This window comes from Bombus fervidus, chromosome 2 (assembly GCF_041682495.2).
Source record: "Bombus fervidus isolate BK054 chromosome 2, iyBomFerv1, whole genome shotgun sequence".
Taxonomy (NCBI): Eukaryota; Metazoa; Arthropoda; class Insecta; order Hymenoptera; family Apidae; genus Bombus; species Bombus fervidus.
The window spans coordinates 12,064,559-12,089,342 of NC_091518.1; the positions used below are offsets into that span (position 1 = coordinate 12,064,559).

Consider the following 24,784-nt stretch of genomic DNA (forward strand, 5'->3'; position numbering starts at 1 on the left):
ATACCAAAATCTCGCAATCGATCGATCGAAATCTCTTAATACGCCGATCTTTTATAAATAATTCTCTAATAACGAATAAAATGAAATTCTTCTATAATGACTGGGAAAATAATTTCTTTTATGTTGTCAGTAGTGAAAGGAACAATCAGATGTGTACATACCGTTTCATTCAGCGACGAAACTATTGTTATTACCAAGTGTTAATACAAAGGTTGACAATAATACAATAGACTGACCTGACAGTAAGTGACCATTATTGGGGCGATGCACTTTTTGGCAAAAGCTCGTTTCATTATCGGGCTGCGTAATTGGCGCATCCGGAATTTCGGCGCACCGGCACGGCGGCTGACTGGTGACTCAGCGAACCAGTGACTCACACTCCTCCTTCGCCCGTCTGCATCTTAACGAGCAGGATATGCGTTAAGATCAAATAAAGAGCTTCCGGCCGGCGGAAAAATCAAGAAACGTTGGACTGGCTAAATTTCTAGAATTTTTATCGCGTTCCCCGTATCTCGCTTAATGAATATTCCTCGCGGTGCACCAGCAAATTACTGGAATCCAACCGAAATCGTCTTCAATGGGAATATGATAATCAAGAGCGGTTTCTCAACAGGCATACTAATCGTTAGAGCCAAGGACGAAAAAAAGGGTGAAGAAAATAGGGTGTAACCAAGGTGACGTGTCTGTGAAGACACGAAAGGCTTATTAGGGGAAATCTCTACAAAATTGTACAGATTTCGGATCCTACAACTTTCTAATTTATGGAGGAAATTTATTATTTGCTTAGAGTGCTTCCATAATTATTAATATACAGCAATAAAAGTATAATATACAATATGAAAAAAAGTAATTGTCAAATGATTTCCAAATTCCTTAAATTAATTATAGACACGAATATAATATACCTACGATTTTGTGTACGAGCTTCTCCTATTTCTCATGGATTAATAGATCGTTCGATAGCGATCGTACGACTGATTCTCACTGGTTTGCTATGACAGAGGTATGAAAACTTACAGGGGTGAGAGTCCAAAATCTCATGTCTCGACCGAGCATAATTCTCGTGGTGGGTAACATTACTGGACTCGACTAGCTGCTCGTATATTACGAGGCAATAAATCTCCACCTCGAGATTCATGTCAGACATCTTTGAGATTAAGCTTCACCTGACCCGTTATCCTATGAATTCGTTCATCCCTCGCCCCAATGTGTTGTTCGTCTTAACCTACATCTAATACTTGGTCCAGTCGTTAAAAGTTGCTCAAAGTGATGTCGACAACAAACGACAAGACACAAAAAACGTAAAGATAATCATCGACTATGTATAAGGGATGAAAAGACACTGTTACGCTGTGAATGAAAAAAAAAAGACATTTATCGCGATAAAAATAACGGCTTCTACACTGTCATCGTTGAACGTCTTTGGAAACATAAGCTACCTTACAAGATGATGTCGATCTCAAACTATTGATCCTTACTTTGAAACTTGAAACTTTACTCCGAAGAGAAGCCATCGTTATTATATAGCTATTAGCGACTAAAATAAAGTGTCTCTTGCAAGAAGAAACAAGGATTATTTAAAAGAGCAATCACATTTTAAGCTCAACATCCAGATTCTACTCCTATCTCAACGAACCGAGTCAAATATTTAATAAAAACGAGGGTACCGAGTGTAATTAAGCTTTCGTAGAATAGTTGACGTTCCGAGTTTTTTTTTTTTTTTTTTATCACCGCGAAAGAATGCAACCGAGTCAATACTCTGGCCTCAATAGAGGCTGAAGCGCAAAGAAAAGGAGCAAAGGGAAAAGAAGGAACACGACCGCACGGCTTTCTCAAAGCGTGTGCCGCTACCGGCGTACTTATTAAGACTTATTACGGTTCTCACGCGCAGAGCCAGCTACAGCCTCCTTTTCTCAACGAGAAAAGCTCCTTCGCGCTGCCTCGGAGCAGTCACGGCGGAGCCGCGCACTTAATTGTTATAAATTGCCCCATCGGTTCGCGAAATGATTTACCGGCTCGCCTCGCATAAATTGCAACAAAGATTTTCGTTAAGAGAGTGATTTACGACTTCGCAACATCGTTCTCCAGTTTATGCCCGACGAGCATCCTTTTCTCTCGATGTCTCCTATCTCTCTCTATCTTCCCAATGCTCTCCTAAATTTCCCAAGGAATTATTATTCAATTTCCATCTACGAGAACGCTAACCTGGATATTTATTTCATTAGAACGTGAAACAATTCGTTGTTTCACGTTTTATGAATTAGAAATACGACGTATTGTAATAGTTAGATGAGCCGTGTATTAGATCTGTTAAGAAAGAAATAATTTAGATGGCTTCTTTAGACGCTCTAACGATGAGATGGTTTCTCGTTAGACTGCGGATTTTGATGCGTGTATGCAAAATTTTAAAATACAGAAAAGCAGAAAATACGATAATACAACTATTGATATATGAAATATCCAAAACGGAGTACTCGTTATAATTTTTAATATGTAAAACGAATCTTTGCTTAAGTTCCATCTCTTTAGTCGTGTCCATAAAAACATGAAGCGTAAAAATCCATAGTCCAAAATAGCTTTGCTATTAATTTTAACCCTTTTCCTTATAATGCCATGCGTTAACACGATACTAAATAGCTAACGATCGCTCAAGTAATTATTAGAAACAGTCTATGTCAAAAGGTTAACGCATATTGCAGTTCGTAGCTATTACAATTGAATGAGAATGGATTTATGACTTTACACAACGCGTGATGTGTATGATGACAATGCCTAGAAAGTATAGCGCGATACGCTATTGTTAATTACTGGTCTTACGTCTTGCATAAGAAGTGATGCATAGATCTCACTACTATGACACTCTCTAACAGTATTCCAAGTAAAGCACCTGTGATTTACGATCCTCGCTATAAAGTATTCAAATAAAATTCACAGCAAATTAAAGAGAATATCGAAGTAAAAAGACTTCCATATAAAATATTATTTCATTTACCAATTAAATATTCCAATATAACGTTTTCACGCTCGGATTTAAAGTTATACGAAACACTTGTTTCCCCGTAGCTACGGAACGTGTTAAAAGAATTAGCACAAAAAAAGAAAATCGTTTCAATGAATCAAACAATTCGTATAGCTGGTTTTTCTATTCACAATCGAATATTTTAAGCGGTGTACGAAAGCATAAATGGAAGAGGCGGGCGTAACTCGGTTTGCATAGAGATTTTCACGGCGAACGCGTCGTAAACCGCCGTTAATGAAATTAGGTCTGGCCATCGGTGCCGCAACGGCAGACAAACAGAGAGAACGTGTGCGTTTCGTTGTGTCTCGGGTGCAGCTAGCACCTACAAGAAAAGTGACCAGATTTATCGACGCGAGACCAGCCAACTAATGGAAATGTAAATCGGTCTTAGGCGACTCGTTTGCATCGTAGGCGATGGAAAACGCGCGAACCAGAATACGAAGAAAGTTCGTCGGCATGCGTGAACACATGAATCGTCGAGAACGAGGGAAAAATAAATGGCTGAGACGACGACGGAAAGTCGAAAAGCAAAAGGAAGGGTGCATCAGAAAGAGCGAGGAGGTAAAAAAGGGGATTGGTTTGTGCACTCGTTACAGCGTCGTCTCACTTGGATGGCTTTTCGAGGAGGAGCGAATGAAAGAGTCCAGAGGTATTTGAGATCGCGCAGACTGCGCTTTGAGCTCGCACAGTCGGTTTGATGCGCGTATAAATACCTCGAAAGCGTGGCTCAGGACGCCATTAAAGCACCGACTGTGCTCAAAAGACAGGAACGTGTACGAGAGCCTGTTACCGATAAAACATCCATGTATATTGCTTCGTCGTGACTGCGAGTTTCAATCTAATAAACTTTGCGGCGAAGGTGCTACAATGCGGTCTGCGCACGTACGTTTCCACGAATGAACTGTCTCTGTGATGAATCTGTTTCCCCATGTTCATGAAGACGTAATGGGGGAGAGTCTTAAGGGTGACGAACGATGAGGCGATGAATTATTATTATCGTTGGACAAATAAAGATTTTGGAAAAAAGGGAGAGAAGTAGATTTTAGCACTGATAATACGTACAATATATTTTTATGTATATGATAATATGTTAGATATAGTTAGTTAGATATTGGAAATATTGTTTAAGTAAAGAACAATGTTATCTTCTTCAAGAAGGAAAAGGTATTTGATATTCAGAGAAAATTGTTACATCGATAATTCGATGTAGATATTCTATGTGATTCCTCGTGTAATGAAAAGGAATAAAGTTTCTTGTAACGGATTTAAGCGTTTCATTCTGTATTCCCTTTATGAATATGGTCAGAAGTAGAACTGCAAGTTCATAGAAAGACACGCGAACAAGAGTTCTGTATCGATTTTCTCAAATATATTCTTTCCTCGTCTTATCGTCATTATCACACTATCTTACATTTTACTTTATCCTACTTCTTTAATCGCTACACTTCGCTAAAGAATTTCTAAAGGGAAAACAGAAAAATTTCACACTCCATCGTTCGCAATCTGGTGATTATCGGTCCGATCTTTAAACTTGATTTTTTTCTCTCACGTCCCAGTTACTTCAAGATCGAGCAAAGTACGGCAGCAACAGTGGCTGGCAGATCTTGAAACGATCGAGAAGTGTCGTTTGCCGAGTGCTCGGCTCGCCTAATGTTATGAAAGGTCTCACGAAGTACTCGAACCGCACGTTATCGATTCGGCCGCCGTCGTTTCCGGTAAGTGACACTCCCTGCCCGATCGTTAGAGCGAATTCATTCACAGCATCCTTGAATTCCTTTATGTTAACGAACTTGACCCGCTGCGATCGGAAACGCGATGATATAGAGGGACGACGATAAAAAATCAACGAAAATCTTGATTCCGTTAAAATCACAGTGGCTCGCTGCCAGTTGTACTTCACCCTTTTCCGTCGTTACTTAAACGTCGACGATTCGCGATTAATGAACTCTTGACCATGTCCCGACCATCACGACAGGGATGAAACATTACGACGAACAATTACAGAACATCCACCATTGTCCCGATAATATTTCATTTCGACGACGACGAATCACGAGTTTCGAATTTCGCGTTAACTATGGGATCTATGTAGAGCAGATGGAGCGGAGAGGAAGGAGACTCGCAGTGGTAAATCAATGGAAAACTATTTCCCAAACTTTTAGCGTATCCGACAATCGAATGGCAACTTTTCACCTTTCGTTTCTCATCTCGCGTTCAAACGTGAAATTCTACGGTCGTTGAATTAAATAAAAAAGAGGCGGAGCAGAGGGGCAGAAAGGGGGAAAAAAGCTCTGGAATAAAACCGGTAGTTGTTGCAGGAGTCGGTGAATCTGTTTGACTTGGTCGACAACGGTGAAAAATAACGGAACTCTTCGCCATTTGCCTTACGCTATTTGTTTTCCGCGAATACTTTAGTCGAGCTTCACACTCCGTCGGTTTTCGCTCGAGCCGCAAAATTGGCTGGGTAACGAGCTAGCTCAGCTCCGCGAAAACTTTCGAAGCGTTGAGCCGGAATAAAGCAATAACTCTAATTGATCTGATAACTTAATATGCGAACCGGACAATACTGTCCCCTTTCGACTGCAAACCTGACTGTAAACCCATTCTTTATTGTTCGTATTTCTACGTCCATACTCGCCGAATACTTTCACACAGCTAATATACTTTACCACGCTTATAATGCTTTAACATAACGTCGGATACCAGCGTATTATTTTTTATACGATTAACATTTCCATCTTGACTTATGATAATAAACATTATCGTATTAGAATTTAAACTTCGTTTGGAAATTCGTGCATTATATGGTATAATGGAGAAATGTGTAAACTAATTAAATGCTCGCATGTGAGGGAAACACTTGAAACTCGCAATACGCCAGAGCGTATTATCATGTAGCCCCAACAATTGCCTAGGGGTGAATTTGAAAATTCCGCCGTGCGTAACGAAGCCATTAAGGTATTTTCGCCTGCAGCCGTCTCATCAATAAACACACGTTTAGGCGCATAAATTCGGGTCCGATCGATGTTACCTTTTGCTCAATCAGATATTCGTAGATCCATCGTTTGCTCAGATACACCGCATCACTATGATCCTCTACGTAATTATACACACGGCGCGTATCAATCGTATGCACGATTGTGTTTACTATTCAAATGACATGCAGGTTTTCATTTTCACACTGATGACATGCAAAGTGACTCATGGATAGTCTCTATGAAAAATGATATTTTTTCGCCAAAAGTGTTGGTCCTCAAAAAGGCTGTATTTGACTTCACTTGCTATACTTAATATTATCCTATATCGACGAATAAAAATCTAAATTATTTTCGAGTAATGGCGATACAAAATTTTCAACATTACATTCACCCTTTTTTCTCCGTCTTTAATCAAAATGATTATCGGATCATTAGGCAATATAATTTGCTTAATATGACAGCACGTCTCGTTAAGTAGAAAAATTAAGAAGTTTCCTAGGGATGCTGTGATGATTACTTACTATGGAGATTGGTACATTAGTACGGCGAGAAATCTCAATCAGGCAGGCCTCCTGCAAAACTTTCTTGAATAGCGACCACTTACTCATGACCAATGCGATGGAGAATTTAGATGAGCATTATGGTCTCGATAAAAGCAGAAGCGTGGAACAAAGTACGACTTAACGATCTACAATAGGAGCCACTGACAAATTTGACCGTATAAAAAGAAGTAGCTAAGAGGATCGAAATTATGCTATTAAAGTAACGTTAACCGAGAAAGTAGTTTTATATTAATTGATAGAAAACAAGACGAAAGAAACGGACAATCGTGATCAGATATGCAGGAACAGCGAAAGAACACGGAACTATAAAGATAACGGAGGTTGGAAAAAGAAGAGTAGCGAAGGAAGATGACAGGAATAAAGATGAAACAGAGAAAGAGGTAAAATGGCCAGAAGTCGAGAACTCGCGGCAAAGTTCATGAAAGCATCGTTGGTCCCTGGTGATTTTCCGAGGCGTATCATGGCCACTAGTTCCTATACTATATGTATAGGTATAAAATCCATCGTTCTGCTTCTATTCTGCTCGCACCCTTTACAGATCCCTCTCCTTTTGCCCTTGCTCTCTATCCTTGCCCTCTACAGCCCACGGTTCTTGTCTGACAAACTTATGTCCGCGATAGCTACTCTATAAATAAATCCCCAAGCTCTTCGAGAGAGGCCGTGGAACCTTGGGGATATAAGCGAGGAAATTGAGAAAAATCGCTGTATACCATACTGTATCGATAAAGTAATTACTACGGGCGGAGCTTTCATTACCAGACTGCCGATATCGGTACGTCGTACTTAAAGCGAATCGGGGACGTCCACGTGCCAGAGGCTTGCCTTACGAAATAATCGATACTATTCTCGAGTAAAACACCATCCATCCATCGTACTAACGCTTACAGATCGTATCGATTTCGATTGCTCGGCTCCACGATCGTGAAACAAAGCCAACGCGAAGTTTCAATCGCGAACGAGGGCAAACTTATTACTCAGGAGTGTAATATTTGAGCGAATGATTTTAGAATACAACATCGTTGGCTTACTCGCTCGCGAGCGCCAGTTTTGGCAGCCAAGTTTGAAGCAGCAAACTCAAGCGAGGCGCCAGTCGAGAATTATGCAAGTTTCTAACCCCAGATTAGGGATTCGCGATGTATCTAATGGCATTATTAGGGTCGTTGCTAGGAAGTGGTACTCTCCTCGAGAGTGGTTGATCCCAGGGTAGCACTAAATTTCTGGTTTATAATGCAAGCTAACTGAAGTACGAAGGAAGGAGAATATTGTTGCGTCTTTGTGTTTCGCCTTTGCATCCTTGTTTCGACTGTTATACTTCCCTATCTTCTTCGTCTGCCTTTAACTCTTCCCCTCCCCTGCCGCTCTCAGCTTCCTATCATACTTCATCTCTTGCCTCTACACTCTATCTCACCGCGATACACGTAAATTCTAGGAAGATGACCTTCTATGGTTGGAACAAATGGGTTGCCTACACCATATCATGCTTTGTGTAGTGAAGCATTTAACGTTTATATTCTGTTCCACTTCGTGTGCATGTATTAATTAGTATCTCACGGACACTGTGAAATTTACCCGTAGAAATCCGTGTACAAAGTATTTAATTAACCTGTCACGCGATCTCTGAATGTTAAGCAGCGTCTGTGTGTTGTCCAAAATTTTCCACGTCACTAACAATATCTCGTTAATATCGAACCATATACCGTACAAAGCGTACTTTCGTGCGTATAAAGGCAAAGAAAATGTAATTTTTTACCATTTAAAATAAACTTTAAACACCCCTGTTCTTTTTCCTTCGTTTTAATTATTTATATTTGCTATATATGTTACCTACTTCGGTCAAATGTACCACGATTCGTTATACCGAAATATATATCTACTTTCTCTGAAACCTCCTCGCGCAAGTTCGATCGTCCTAATCACAATGACTGAGTGTTCGTCGAACCAAGAAATTAACTAGAACAGCGATCCCCTTGAGAGACTCGAATCATCGCTGAAGTTTGCCCAATAATTGACGAATTCGATCCAGGATACCCGTAACGAGAATTCGATAGAGTAGATATCGATACCGTACGATGTAACGTGTTTCTTGGTAACACGTGGGAACGAGAGTAGCTTTATTTCGAGCACGGGGCAACTAGGCGAGGGTGTCGAGCAACTCCATGAGAGGAAAACGGAAAAGCGGAAAGAATAACGGGGACTAGAAGAGGAAATAAGAGCCGAGAGAAACAATGGGAAAGGTCGCGTTGTACAACAAAGACGAGGAAACGAGGATAAAGAACCACAGATGGGGAACAACGAGGTTATTATATTCAGGAGAAGGGATAGGCCCGTTGGTAGTCGAGATGACAAGCCATTCTGAAAATCAAGTTACTTCAGTCGGGCCGAGAATCCAGAGCAGGGCGTGTCTGTTAAATCAAAACTTTCCGCACGGGATGTGTCCAAGAAACCGGAAACTGGCTGGCTTTCGCTCTCGCTCCCGCGGGGTTAGATTTCGTCGCCCCTTTTCTCCTTCCGCCAAGCAGTTGGCCGAGTTCCTTCGACGAATTTCGAGTCAGCCAAGCCAGTCAACAAGCCAGCCAGCGAGACGAAAGGGACACGGAAGGTGAAGAAGCGGCAGAGAAGTTTCGAAACAGTCTGTCAGCTGGTTAGCTCTTAACGTTTGCGTGTTTCTCTCGCGGAAGCGGCAGAATAAGCGGCGATAATGCGAGCTAACTCCATGATCGCGACTTACGACGTTTCCGCGATCTTCGCCGCTTCCGCGGAACCGTTCTTTACGAATTCAGACAGTTGCGGGGAAAAACTTTTTCCGCCGTAGCTTTTTCTCGAGAAGAAAGTCGCGAGCGACGATGTCGTCGCTGAAATGCACGCGACGTTATGATTTATTTATCTTTGAGTGGAAAAAAAAGCACGCGCCGCGTTGGAAGTTTTAGGGAAATCGCGTTTATGTAAATCGAACAGAAAAAAGCTTTTATTCGAACGGCTGAGATATGCGCCGTTTTAGACTGAATTTTATAAATATCAGGAAGAAAGATACGTAAGAAACGCTAATCCGTATTCCGGATATACACGTAATCCGTACACTATATCTTGTGTTGTTTGTATTTCAGAAAAGTAAATCGATCTAACACGAAATAACTTTCCACAATAGTAATCGGGGGAAAGTAATAAAAACCTACCGTGGAGAGGATATCATCAACAATTTCTATCTCATATACAACAGAATCCAGTTAACACGAAATGAATACAAAATCCTTGGAACCTAACGATATTGAAGTCATTTAAAGCTAGATCCAGCAACGTCAAAGTCATTTTATGAAGATGTAACTTCAGAGTCATACCCAAGAAGTCCGGGTCGTTGCAACTGTTCGATACATCAGTGTAGTAGCAATCTTTTCGAAAGCTTTTCGCATTAAACGAACTTTTACAGTGTACTAAGGAAATGTTGTCTCGATACGACGAGTACCTAACAGGTTACGAGAAAGTAAGATAAGTCTCTAGATCTCGTATCCGCGGAATATTAGAAGCTTCCGTGCATCATAAACGATCGCTGGTAGAAATGATTTCTCCTTTTCTTTGATATGCACCACGAAATGATTACGATCAGTTTCTTTCTAACGTTTTCTATCTTCATCAAGATCCATGAGTCGAGTTCTTTTGTCCTGGTTTCGCTCAGGTTATTACTGTTTTCAGTTCATTTACGATGGTACTTTGCGAAACTTCTCGTTCGCAGTATCTTGCTACGATACTGAAAGTGCAGCAGCCACGGCATCGTGAAATAGATAGGCAAGTTCCGAGACACGAAGCTAATGAAAATGTTCGAATAAATGTTTGTTTCCGCCTTCTCACTTGCAATAGTGTTTACGTTTAAAATTGCTACTGGCGAGCTTCAACGAATATCATTCTCAAGAAAATAGCCCTGTTACACGTTATAACATCAACACCGTTCAACTGTTTTCTATATTCACATTTGCGTACTATTTTCTTGCCACGGTGTCCCTGTACGCTTCAATTTGTACGGATCCGAGACTTCCATTGCACGCTATCGCGGCACTATTTTCACGCGATAAGGCTCTAACAGCACTGGCAAACTCATATTTGCATTCGAGAAACAGCGTGTCTGCATTTCATTTAATACCGCGTTATTGAAGGAACCTCGAAACAATTTAAGCAAGCTTATTATTCCAGTTTCTCTAAAGATTTCCTCTTTCTTGTCCGGGAATTTCCAATTTCTAATCAATTCCTTCGTATTTTGATATAATTGAAAGCATTTGATTACATGTCTTTAACACTTGTACGAAGTAGAAGTTCTTCGATACACGAATCGTTATGGAACGGCTGGCCATAGCGATTCGTGAAACGCGTAGAAACAGCATGCAACGAGGCAAAAGTGCGCGCAACGAGCAAGAAAACGATGGTTTGCAGGTCGTATGTATCGATTGCAGTGTCACTCCTGGGAATCGACGAGGATCAACTCGCGAATAGCTAGTTGCAATGCGCGCTATCCTTACTTCCCTTCTTTCTTATGTTCCCCTTTCGACTTGCCCTTTGCACAACCGCAAGCCGTGAAACGCATCGGAACGATCCCTATCCCCCCGTGGCAATAATTTCAACGCCAACAACGCCGTACGACGAGATATCTAATATTCGCGCTCGGGCTTCCAAGTGGAATTTCTTGTTCGCGCGAAGGGTAACCGCTAAACCTCGTGTACTCAATAGCAGCTTAAAGCTCTCCGCTACGTAACCTTATCACACCCACGGGGTTCACCGGTGAAGCGTGAAATTTAAACCCATCCTAGCCGCGGCATAATCAACATCGTGAAATCAATGGACCAGCTCGACTAGCACGACTGATCGATGACGAAGAGAGAGAACTCGATCGCGTGGTAAATGTTTAGCCGACGAGGTTACGCGCCTTCTCGATTTTTCGTACGATTTAGCGAAGTTTCCCTTATGCATCGATAAAACTAATAAATAAGAATTTTAGTATTAGCCTGTCTTCGTTAAAATTGAACTACACGTGATGTCGGCTTATAAATATTTATAAAAAGACAAGCCGATATAATTGACCTAATGAGTTAAAACAAAAATATGAACTGCGTTAATAACCTTCTTAAATCTTAATAATCTGCGTAAATAAACTGCGTTAATTTTCAATTAAATAATTATGTAAATAGGCAAGTCCCGGGATTAAAATGCAAAAAACGGCGGTAATTGCTACACTTTCGCCCTGATGCACGATCATTAAATCTCATTAAACGAAATGCTGTGGGCGAATTAATTAGGCAGCCCCCTTTCGTCCATCGGTCTTCCGAAAACGCCCGAAATTAGCGCGTTTTGGTCGGACTGGAAACTCCACCGCAGGAGAGTCGACGTTTCTACTGGGAACTCGACCACCCTTTTTCGTTTCACGCGTAGGTATTCGTACGCAAAACTCTCAAACCGGTCACCGATGCTCCGTACATGGAAGAAAACAGGCACCTCTGCGGCCGCAACGCTTCCTGTTAGCGAAATTTTCCAACGACTCACGCCGAGATATCTCGGTTACCGTGGCTGGAAGTAGAAACAGAGTTAACTAGTCCGCCGTGAAGTTCCACGTCCGGACGTACACGCTCCGGTTCGCGGGCTTCCGACAGCGCCTTTCACCGCGGAGATTCTGACACGTAGACGTCTCTCTTCAACGATGATTCCTTGCCGTTCAACATTTTATTGCGACGATGAAGAGATCATAGGGGATCGCTTTAAACGATCACGCGAGTTTCACGAAATAAGTCGTTCGTTCGTACGTTTCTATTTCACTGTTCCACCAAACGAAATCGAGGTGTAATCGATAAGAAATTAAGATTTCTGATTAAAAATATATCGATGATCAAACGAACTGTTCAAAAGTCACATCGGTCAACTACATAAATTGAAACATGATGTTACAGACACTGTGTTTTAAATGTAGCTTAGAATGTATTATTATCCATGCGATAAATAAACTTGTAAATTATTTGTTTTTGAAAAGCGAACTTGACTAATTCGGTTTCCGAGGGGCCCAAATATTCCGCAACAACATGAATCACAGCGATATTACGAAAGAGGAAATTAACGTTGTCATGAAACTTTGGCCGTACGATCGTGGATCAAAGAGAACGGGTTGTTTTTTTACTGGAAACTATTCTCACGGACGTGCACATCACCGAAGGATTAACTAATACGTCGCGAAGTTCAGCTCATGTTATCCAGCCGTCATAACTCAACAGCGGGGTACAGGTCTGATTTCAGACAGGTTTCGTGAGCTCGAACAGTTTCGTGAACATTATGCGATAATACTAACAATTTATACGAATCCGTGACAGGGACATGCTTAATGTTAATTGCGACCTCTTAACGATCTCGATAACCGTCCCAGGATTACAAAACGAACGATGGTGATTTAACGGTGATAGCCGATTTCGTTTCGCAACAGTGAAAGGATCTAAAAGATCGGATAAACTGGAATCCCTATCATCGATACCTTCTTTCTGCTGACGATGTAATGTAATACGTATCAAGCAGACGACTTACGTATAAAGTACTAAATCATGAAAGTGTTTTATGAAACGTTGACTCTTTAAAGTGGTTTGATCAGCGAACTATGATGAAGCGTAATGCATCAAACATCACTTTGTGGTTCTTTCCCCCCGTCAACATCGATACCAGGGACGAGGTGAAGGAGAGGGTTTCCTCATCCTCGAATTTATTAAATTTTATCCTAGTCACTGATGGCGTCGCTTTGACAAAAACGAGATGAAAGGAAATCGCGTGGGTGTGCGTTGCCCTGGGAAAAATCTCTTAACCGAATGAATATCGAATTCCATTTGCGTTCTATAACGCGATGAAAGCAGAGTGGAAAATTTTTCATCGCATATTTTCCATAGGATCGTTATCTTTTCCGACGCGTCGGATAAAATATTTGTTCCAACGATCGGACGGCGAATAAAGTTTCGAAGGTGACGCACGATCAAGTATTGATTTTCCCGAAAGCACCGGGCGAACACACGCGAACTTTAGATACGGCCAGGATAACAAGGGAGTTCAAAAATAGGCAGTTCGGATCGATGCAGGTGCTGCTTGGTCCTTGGAACGGAGTTAACCAAACAAAAGCTTATCCTAATACCGCGCGATTCTTATAACTTCTCGCATTCGTTTTAACTTTTATTCTATTTTTCTTCCTCCCCTCTGCCCACCCTTCGTCTCCTACTTTTTCCTTTTCCTCGACTATGCCTCTCGGTTCCCTACACAGCACTTCCATTCGTTGAACATACAAGTACTTTAATTATAAGTACCGTCACGTAATAACTTCTACGCTGGGAGAATACTAATTACAACCGCGAGCCCGACACTCAAGGAAAAACCTGGAGGAACGGAAGTGGCATCGGTTTACCAATCTCCAGCTCACGTCGTGGCCGCGTTGGTTCTTTAATAAACTTCAAAGAACCCGAGCGACAAAAAGAAAAGAGGCCAAAAGGATGAAAGAAATTCCGTGGAATGACGTTCATTAAACGGGGTGATAGTAGTTAACCGACTTGGGGGCGACCAGGCGACCAAACGAGTAGTGGGGGTTGGCAGTGAGATGAGACGAAGAGCCTTCAAACTAAACCACCGCTAGTCCCCACAACCTAATCCAATATAAATCTCCTGGTATAAAGCTGTTCCGATTAATGGCTCGACAAACCAATGTGGTGGAGGCCAGGCTGCGGCTATATAACCAGCACCAAGTCCCCTCGAGCGAAGCCCTCAGCCCCCTTCCTATATTCCTTTCCTCTCTCTGTGAACCGCTCCTACCGCCATCACCATCAGCGTCGCCACCGACACGACCACCACGATCCCTGGCTGAATCCTGAGCTACATGGATAGTAAGGAAACGAAGAGGAAGTGCAGCAAAAGGATGGGAGGTACAGGGCGGCGGCAGGGAAGCAGAGGGAACGACTGAAACCCGCGTTCCTAAGACCTACCGCCAACTTTATCCCGAACTTAAGAAATGGCAGAGCTAATGAGCTTTTAAATTATTCCGTGGTGTCGCGAAAGGGAGCGAGGAGGGATGACGGTAAGAGAGACAGCGAGAGAGAGGTGGGACGCCTGGGGTAGGCCCGAAATTCTTAAATAGAAAAGAACGCCGGAGAGGAAGGAATTGAGAAGAGTCATAAAGAACTGGCGTTCCGGGTAAAAAAAACAAACGATGAGGGAAAAAAGTAAACTACTACGACGACGACGGCGACGCTGAACTAACGAGGAATGTAACAAAAAGACGCGTGTAGACGGTTTTTTTCAAACGTCGCAGCGTCAACGTAAGAGACATTCTTTTCAAAAGTTTAAGGAAACGGCAGCTTATTAGTCTCGTATTCTCAATAAGTTGTTAATTAGCGAACGATCACACTGATAATTGGTTGACTTTGTTGAAATCCGAAACAACGAACGGTGTTTTGGAAACACCAGTTAATAGTTCACGTGTCGGTTCGCTAAACGAAAATAAAAATCTGATATAATTGGAAAGTTGGACAAGCGGGGAAAAGCGGATGGTAGAGACCAGCGAGAAAAAGCGAGACACGCATAGACCGTGTATCGAAATAAAGGGAAGTCCCGTAGGTGGAAAATATCATCTTGCCACTTAGACAGATATACAGTGTATATGAATCCCGGAGGATCGCGCGAGTACATTCGTACCTTCCGTATCCGGAGACTTAGATACAATGGATACGCCCTGGGAGACTCTTTGCACGAGCCAGTAGGCGCAGAAGTACTATGCCGAAGGTGAGACAGAGTGACAAACGCGCGAGAAAAGTGGCGCGACTGAAATGGTGGAACTTCTAAAATGGAAGCAGCGAGAGGTACGAAACGGTGAAAAACTGCCAAGATTAAAATCTACCGCGTACAGAGAGAAATAAAAAAAAAAGAAGAACGAGAAAGAAAAGAAGAGCAGAAAAAGAGGAAAGGCAAAAATGAGAGCAAAGAACAGGAGCAGAGAGGAGCGGGTGGCGTAGAAGGTCCGGAAGACGACAGGGTCAGTGCGAGCGAAATCGGGAAACAGACGGAAGCGGGAAATGGTACTTCGCGCGTGATGAAAAGAGAAAGACGGAGCAAAAGCCCGTAGTAGTTATACATCTATCTCTGAATATTGGAATAACTCGAATGCCGGTTTCCCGACGTTTATACCTCGCGGCGTGTCTATATAGACCGAGATATTCGGACGATTGCCAAGAACAAGACATTCTTTACGATGCTCACTCCCCTTTTTCCCTCCTTAAGCAGCCACAAAGAAGGCAAGAGGCGGTAAGACGGTTGATGCGGCTACAAGGAATTCCTCACCTTTTGTCGGGTATCAAGTCAGCGCGAAACCGATGTCTCCAGTTTCGTTCAGTGTTGAGATTCCGCGCGATCCTCGGTTACTCTTCTATCTTGTTTTTATCTATCCTGTTTCACAGCAAGGGTGCAATCTAGATCATGGAACACGGACTACAACGACGCGATAGTCGAGGGACAAAGACGCAGAATAGCGCGAGATAGAGAAGAATTCGTTCGTTGGATGTCGACGAATTCATCGTCCATCGCGGTTGGTTGGTTCGTTGGAACTGGAAAAATTGCGAGCAGTACAAAATTCTCAAATTCTCGCCGTTTACATTTCGACGTCTATTTCCGAACATTCCTCTCGTTGCTTGAAAAGCTCCGCGCGAATGAAACCGTGTAGGCAATTTTATTGGTGGACTTCGATCGATGACGGTATCACGGCATTTTTTTCCCTCTCCGGCGCACTTCTGATAGATAGAAATAAATTATTACGAGGTTACGTCCAGGGAAAAGGAAGAAACTGTTGCTTCGCGCGAAGCCTCAGAATCGAGCCGAATCAAGTCTAAAATTGACTAGATTGAGTTAGTAATGGATTTGTAGCGGCGAATTGATTTTCCCGGCACGCGGCCTTCCCGCTGCAATTTCGTGCCTGCCTGTAGATATCAATTTTTCTACGCAACCCTTCCTCCAGTTGCTTCCTCTTCCACCTTCGATCGTTTAAATTTCTCAATATTTTTTCTTCCTCTTTAATTTCACTTTTTAATTCCCGTTCAACTAACTTCTAAGATACACATCTAACGACGACTAAACGTTATTAATCCGATTCGCCCGTACCAAGATAACTTTCGAAATGATCAGTCAAAGTGCACAATACGGATTACTGTTTGACGCGTATGCGCTCGTTGAGCTACAATGTACTGTATTTAATGTTAAACAACGGCGACAACGAGGGAGCTATAAATACATATTTAACGTTGCTCCATGCAACGGTTGTTTTTCAATCACGGCACGCGCGCATGCAACAGCGAGAGCTGATCGACGTAATTGTGTCGAGCGTTATTGAAACGTAAGATAGTAATATCGTTAAAATAGATAATGCAATTGGTAATTGATACAGGATCAATTCCTCGCGCGGCCCAATCGATTGAATGTAATAATCGCCGATGGACAAAATTTCACAGTGTTAACTCGAATTAGCGGGTCAATCGATACCTATTAAAATTTATCAACCTTTAATACCATCCGTATAAATTGTACAAAAGCTGCCAAATACCCCCGCGAAACACGATGAAAAAGAGTAAACTTGACACGTTTAAGCGAACAGAGATTAAATTTCGTTGATTTCGAGCATTGAAACCGCAAATTCCTCTGTGATTCAATAAAACTATCTATTCTAGATTTCTCGAGAGCGATCTTAGTGGCGAATACCAATGATTCCACCGGCAACTTCTTTCCAGGCAACTTTCGAACGATCCAGGAATTCGGCGCGATCGATCGTCCAAGTTCGCGGTTAACCTGGTCTTCCGTTGAAAGTCTCGGTCGTAATACAGGACTTGAACGCGATTATTCATAGCCAGGGACAGATAATCGATAATACGTCAGGTCGACGGGTGGCGGTTGCCGCGAGGTCTACCAACGACGTTTGGATTCCACATCGAAACGTTCCGAAAATCGATAATCGTCGAACAGGTGTGGCTAGACGTGTCCGCCTACCGCTCAAACTGTTCCCGATAATTCGCGACCCGATGTCTCCTGCTCTTTGGCGATTAGCCATTGTTTGCATGCTCTCCAATCCATAGAATTAAAAGACAAAAATCTACTCACGATACGTCGATAACTTAAACCTTGAAAACTTTTTTAATATCACGCGATAGAATCCAGTAGCTCCTGAGAATTTATTTGCGTTAGAAACGATAGAATTCGAGATTTGTTAACTTTGAAACCTTATCGATGATCGTACAGATTCTCATACATAGCTGCGAAACATCGTGGTGAGCCTGTTCCAATCACCTGCCACGACTATCGACCAATTCCGTTTGATCTTGGCCTTACATCATTGGATGGTAGGAGAAGGCTTCGTAATATCCTATTTCTACGTAAAGTGTCTAATGGTCTCATAGACTGCCTCGATATTACCGAGAGATCCACAATTAATGTCCCAGTGAGAAATTTGTGGCACCACGAAATTTTTTAAGTTCAACCGCGCAACGCTGAGTTTGCTTACCGCATCAGCATAAATCGTATGACCCTTAACATTAATAATGCACTTTCCGCAGTTGATATATTCTCTGAACCTTCTTCCACCATCAAAAAGTTATTATACGTTATTATAAAAGTTATATACTTCATTGTAGTTTTAGTTGTAATTGTAATGTTTATTCTATATATATATGTCGGAGTTGAGTTGTTGGGGCTTGAATTATGGGCGTGTAAAGAATCTTCGCCTGGGTTGTTCATTGTTGTTTCACAATCAAGATAACGTTTATTAACACAAATACAGAAGAAATAAGTTCGACCAGTGACCGCGGTAACTAGACGCTGATAGCAATGACCTTAGGTTCGATATAGCGAATCCACGGTCCACGGGCTTACTCTTTATTAAACTCAGAATAGAATTTCTATGCACAAAAGTATCGCTCACTATGACGCTCTTTATATTGCTCTCTAGACGATGTGTCACTCACCAAGGAGATCACAAGAATAATTGAGTAATGGAAACTTTCTTCTCCTTACGATTGCGTTAGCTTTGTTTAACGTTGGCCTGGGATACCAACAAACTGCTACCGTTGCTAGGCAGACTCGCATAACTGCGACATTGCTCTTGCCCAGGGTTTGATTGTTAATACAACGTGTGTCTCATAATATTGGTACTTTTCTGTTAGGTGGAACGTTCATCCCGTGACCGCGGCTACGCTCGGCGACCGGTTGTCGCCTCGAGCCTAAGCTCATTGTCTCAAGTTTCGAATGACTGTGTCTGGGTTATTTCGTGAATGCTATTGAGGCTTTTCCAAGCAATTCCAACGGGTGACCCCGTTGTCCTTTCATCTCCGACATATATATACGCATATTCTCCTTGTTTATCAACTTTATATGCTTTAACGAGTTATTCCCGTAAACAATAGATAAACAATGAGCAATAAATAATAAGGTATTTACCGTGGCATATTAATAGAATTTGTTATAAGATCGTACAGACTCGAAAATTTTATCAAACGTTCTACAGGAACGAGCACCACGGAAATGTCTCGATATTCTCTCGAAATTTTGGCAGAATCAGTGCGAGGAAACTGAACAATTTCCTTCACGATGAAGTTTCCCTTTCTTCGACAATAGGTTCCTATACCTTCCGGCATTATTATCCAAGCAGCAAGTTATTCCGCCAGGAGGAGCAATTAAATATTGTCGGACCGTATGCCATCGTATTTCACTTGAGACCGACGAACGTTTTCCGGCGAACGTATACGAAGCACCGCACCGCACCGAAGTGCCATAGTTCCTTGCATTTGTCAAGATTCCAAACATTCATTCGTCTTGTTGTTTACCGCGCTACCTCGTCGTCACGTCGGAAAGTAATATCGGCGAAATATGATTTCCGTGCAGCTCTCAAATTTCGCGAGCGCTCGCGCCTTCATTTTACACAGAAATTCCCTCCGTGAAGGCGTAAATATCAGCCTCGGAATCTTGCTACCTTATTAACGTACGCCTGATCAAGTTGGAAATTCTTCGAGAACTACAACCTTTATTACTACTGAAAATCATGGCCAATTAGCCAGCTAACGCGTTCTTTTGATTTCACGACAAATCTCTTTGAAACGAAATTTTATACTTTCGCGTGTTTCCACCATCGATTTTTTACATCGCACGAGCAATCTTCAGAGTTAGTAATTTTCGGAGTTTCAAAATCGCCGGGCAGGTCACGCGATGTTTTGCTTCTAAAAGACTAATTTACTAAGAAATTGATTGCTCCAAAATTGTAAAGACGCAATTACATAGCAAACTAACAGATACTTCTTTCGCAAAATTCCACAAATTATTCTGCCATAATTTTTCGGCTACTCGTGTGTAGTTGTCGTTGGTTACCGGATATCGTATATCGACAAATTCGTTGTCGATTTAACTTCGAGATGAACTGCACAATTTTAAAAAGAACCATTAAAGGAACGCGATTAAATGCGATAGATTCTATGATAATTAAAAAGATAAACATTACTTCACCACAGGCCACCAAAAAACGTTCGAATTTTCCACAAGATCTGACAAATGAATAAACAAATATGTATAATTCGATCGGCCAAATTCCATCAACTGTCGTTAACTAAAAATTATGAGCACACGGAACATGATCGTCGGCGATCGTTTTTAACGAAGCTAACGCCGGAGCGTAACTCGCAGCCAGCGATAACGAGCCGTCCAGACTCGTTCCGAAAATTCGAGCATCGTACATAATGCGATCGTCAGACTGTGAGGACCGATATTCACAGGTGACAATTACATCGGCGCCAACATTGTTCGGCCTCCGACATTCCGATGCATTCACACACGTATAGAAGCGCGAGCCACGGAAGCTACAGTCTGCGCGCTTCTACCGATCGCATAATGCTTCGACGACGCCGTGGGCGCTTTCGAGCTTTTCAGAATTAATCGACGGTATCATGCTGCCTTACGCCGCGTATACAACCTACTACAGCACACGTACAATTTGGTGGTGAACACACGGTTCAACGAGTCGTATCGACACAACGAACACCAGCCGGTTTCCGTTACGACCGGAAACTATCGTAACGCTCAACGATACGTATGCGTCTAGTACCTACGTATGTACGTGCGTATGCACACTCAATTATGCACGCGACGAGCCATGCACGTTGAAAATGATTCCCCGAAATCGCGTCGCGACCCGCTTCATCCGATCCCAACCTCGCGATTTCCCATCAAATAAACGATGTTATCTCACCGAGCAAACTTATTGTTAACCTATGACCGTTTCGAACGATCAGTGAATTAAAAAATTTTCGTCATGGGGCGCGCCGATGCGAGAACGTTGTCGCGCGTGTTCAGTTACATCAAGTTCGCGGGAATCAAACGAGCTGCCACACAATTGGAAATTACCAACGAATTTTCCCGGTTATACTCCCTTTTCACCATATTATTTTGTATTTCGAATCGCTCTCGTTTGTAATTGCAGTGAATTTACGAGGCTTCCCACGCGCGTATGTTGTTCGCACGATATAATGATAATCGCCATATATTCAGTCCGAATGACGGTTAAATACGTTCTATAGAAGCTGTATAAGATCGACGTGCAACGAAGATCAACGACAAATCGACGAATAAGAATATCCCGGGAACATTTGTCGATACGAAACCGAGCAGCGGTACGCAACAAGAAATAATACCTGGCGTTGTTTTTACCGAGCGTGTAATTCGTTTGAAAGAACGAATGCACGCGGCAATACCCAGAGCGACGCGAGACTCGAACTATCGGGGCATCTCCGATTCGTATCTGCCGATTGTAGGCGCGCCCGGTGTTCTGAACATGGCGAAAATAATCCCCGAGAGCGAACCGCGTGATTAAAACGAGTTCTCGCTTTGAAATTTCACACGCGTCAATGATAACATGCAGAGAATTGCACCGTTCGCTTTATTTCGAAACGGTAGTCGCTATTAGTCGGTCGCGCGGTCTGGGAATACATCCGCGAATCATCACCGGAAATTCGTGCAAAGCGGAAATGGCTAGGTGAATATTTTATTTTCTTAAAGTGAATCTGAAAGTGATCCATTCGAGATTACACGACACTGTAGTTTAATCGAACGTCACAGATATTGGCACTGGCCAATTTCACCGAACAGTTCGTGATTTCAGCTTTCACCAAAAAGTATATAAATAATCCCAATGGAACGAGTAGAGATACGAATACGTTACGTTGTATAGATAATCGAAACGCTAACTTCGATGTATCTGTCCACTAGGAGATCGTATTGTAATTAAAATGTTAAAAACGTGTCACCTGAATCTTGAAATATCGTTTGATTGCAAATGGCAAGAATTGCTCTCCTGCTAATTTGTCTTGTTAATAACTCCGATAAAGTTTTTAGTAAATGGTCTTCTAAGAAAATGGTATGGAACGTGTAATAATGCTAAACTTTTATCTCCAATTTTACGTTTAAAATAAATGTGAATCTATAAGTAAACACGCTGTGATATTATTACATTCGCGGTATTGATATGATTTACAGTGATATTACAATTACACGCATATTAGAAACGACGTATACTTACGCGAGATAAAAGGCTAAGCTCCGTTTCATTAATCTAAATCAAGTGGAAGTCAGCGCAAAGAGCACTGAACCAAACGATCAATCATTCGTCGCTTTCGACGCGAAGAATTACCACGTCGAAAATTTTCCACCGTACATTAGCCGTATTTTACTTCGAATGATAGCGACTCTCGTTAACAGGATCTCGGGTTCGAAGTAAAGAAAATGTAACGTGCATCGTTTAGTTGACTGTTAATGACGCATACGTTGGCCTGCTTCATACGTACACATTTTCCAGCAATCGAGTGTAATTAGCAGGTTCAACGACTTCGATGGGATGAACACAATTATCTTGTGAGCGGAAAGCAGAAATGATTATAATATCCCCGACGCTTCTTCGATTATAACGCCACGAGCTTTTTACTGGAGCGTAGCAATTCTGGATAAATGAACCGATAATACGAAATTTTCGTTTCATAATTTTACACGCCACATAATATAATATTCTATGTCACGGCTAAATACGAGTTACGAAATTAATTGACTATTCTATGCGCACTCGAATATTATATCTCGAAATAGCCGGCTCACTGAAACCTACCACTCATTAGGATAATATTTCACACGCGAATATATACCCACGCTTCATAAACGTAATAATTCAGCGGCATCATAAAATGGTAACGAGAAATTATCGTTCACCAGACAGAATCAATATTTCCCATGGTAGGTACTCTATATTCGCGATACAGAATATAATACGCGTATCGGGAAAAGAATAGCCAAATCTTTCATCATTTACCTTTCAAACCGTCGCTTCATAAAATCCACATTTAATAAAAATTCAGCTGCAGGACGCGACGCGAAGATAAACGATAGCAATATCCTTTCGGTGTTTCGATCGTTTTCCTAAATACCTAATTTCACCAAGGTATCGAACTTGTTCGCCAGTCTCAGCTTCGGTATCCCACGGAATCTCGTTGGAATATTGAAAACACAGTAGCTCCGCGCAATTTTAGCACCTCCCACGGCCAATTCAATATATCAAGCTTGTTTTCATCGCGACGTACACTGCATGAGCATACACGTGAGCGAGGTGAGGGACACGAATACACGCGTGAAAGTGAAATGGCGCTAAGCAGCGATACGCGATGTATTTCGAGGCATCCCGTGCAACTATAAAGCGGCACCATGGTCACAGAGATAGCGGCGTAATATCGAACGTTCGAATCTAACTCATCCCCAGAGTCTCTGGAGTGCGCCGGAACAAGAAATATGGTCCAAGATAAATTCGCCGGAGCGAGACACTATAATGATAACAACTGCGGGGAAAGTGGAACGCTAGACGGCCAATGTTTCCCGTTGTCTCTCTTGGAAACGGTTGGACCAGGATAGAAAGCGAGGTTTCGAGAAATTCCTCCTGGTTTTGAATTTTAGCACCAGCATACATGCTAACAACACATGCACATCCGTTATACAATCGTTACGTCCACTAAATGGCGACGTTATAATTATCGTTAAACAACGTGCTTGGCACGATCGCAACCTGTCAGGTAGTTGCAGCTGTCGCAACGACGTGACGATTTTGCACCTGCGATCGCGCGAGCCCACGCGTTGAGATTCTAATGAAGTATTAGCACGCTGCGTTTGAGAGCCGATCGTCATTCAAATATGTTTAATGGCGATGCTTTTGAAATTGAAATAGAGATATCAAAAGCGCTCGAATTTTATGATAGGCGGTGTGATTTCGAGTATTTGCGTTACCAATCTCTTTTATCTCGCTTTTGTTCTTTTTGCGAAAGCGACTAAAAGTAAATTAGAACTTTCATAGCTTCTATACTGCAATTTGTGCTTCTGAACGTTGTATTTTACTTTTATAACGCGACACCGACAGGTTTTACACATACGCGTCAAACTTTTTTATAAATTTCGAGCTCTGCGCAGAGTCGACGATCAAAATCTCACGAATGCTTAAAGCCGGATTGCAGTGGAAGACGGTTCTGTATAAAATGGATAGCGACGGAATAGAACTCGAGTGCTGTTGAATAAAAATTCACTTTCCCGCAACCACGATTTTTCTCATGTTGAAATTCGTTACAGGTTAACGTATGTGTGTGTGCACGAAGCAAATAATTTTAAACGAGCGAATCGCGGTATACGTTTCGCGCGTATGCTGACGTATCGGAAGTTGCGCCCGGAATTTCGTTATTGAAGTTTTATTGACATTAATTTATTGAAATTCTGTTGTTAAATTTTATTATCGGAACGTTAGGAATATTTGACTGCATTCGACGTCGCTCGTTATTATTGTTGTTACGATCGTTAATGGGGTTAAACTTCGGAAAATGTTTTATTCTCAATGGAAAGGTAAAATTGCGAGTTTTCATTCGTATAAAAAAAAAAAGAAAAAAACGAGAGAGAGAGAGAGAGAGAGAAAGGGGAAGGGGTGGGAATAGAAAGCTTAAAATGTGAATATGTATGGAAATGCAACGTCTGATAAATTACCGATTTTCAGAATGAAACGCGGGGAATATTCGCACATGCTTCCATCGAGCAGCAACGAAATGATAAATATTCGCGAGCCCGATAGTGAGTAACAATAGATGTTACAGGTCAAACGATATTTCATCCCGTTAGAGCTAAAACACCATGTTAGAAAC

The 24,784-nt window shown here is 42.0% G+C and overlaps 1 protein-coding gene across 5 annotated transcripts in view; it reads right to left on the reverse strand.

Annotated features, from left to right (window-relative positions):
• Ddr (discoidin domain-containing receptor 2) overlaps positions 1–24,784 on the reverse strand; it is a 224,286-nt gene that overhangs the window by 184,714 nt on the left and 14,788 nt on the right. The window contains exon 1 of one of the 5 annotated variants that reach the window (XM_072021837.1): positions 15,888–17,148. The exons of the other annotated variants lie outside the window; for them this stretch is intronic. The gene's annotated coding sequence lies outside the window, so the exon portion shown is untranslated. Of the gene's footprint in view, positions 1–15,887; positions 17,149–24,784 lie in introns of those variants that run through there. 5 annotated transcript variants of the gene reach the window in all.